General features: G+C 31.6%; 1 protein-coding gene across 1 annotated transcript in view; it reads left to right on the top strand.

The window, feature by feature from the left end:
• The window catches only part of LOC119591530 (sepiapterin reductase-like), a gene marked incomplete in the record, with an annotated part of 9,837 nt that overhangs the window by 5,592 nt on the left and 3,799 nt on the right, over positions 1 to 446 (top strand).

A 446-nucleotide genomic window follows, 5' to 3' on the forward strand; every position in this document is an offset into this window, starting at 1 on the left:
ACTTGTGGATCCAATAGGTGGACTGTCAGGGCCTTGTGTGGTAGATTTTTTTTTTCTTTTCTTTTCTTTTTCATTCTCTATTTTCAGAAAGGATTTGTGTGTGATAAGTACTGTATGTTGTATTTTGTGCATACTTGTTAGTGTAACTGTATTTTATACGTACAGATTCATACTGTGTAATCTGAATGCTGTTTATAGCTCTGTTAGAGTATATTGTAGAGTGTTTTCTCCATAAGGGATAAGTGATAGTCGATAACTGACAGTATTAATCTCCTAATCCTAACGTCTTTCAAACTTGAAACTAATCTTACAGAAGATTTGCTTATTGTTTACCTTATAAACATATTCTGGCAAGATGCTAATAAATAAACACGGTATGCATGCCTTATAACATTTCGTTTTCTCTAGATAGGATTTGAAAACAACAAGGAAAAAACATTATAAAA

This window comes from Penaeus monodon, chromosome 28 (assembly GCF_015228065.2).
Source record: "Penaeus monodon isolate SGIC_2016 chromosome 28, NSTDA_Pmon_1, whole genome shotgun sequence".
Classification (NCBI taxonomy): Eukaryota; Metazoa; Arthropoda; class Malacostraca; order Decapoda; family Penaeidae; genus Penaeus; species Penaeus monodon.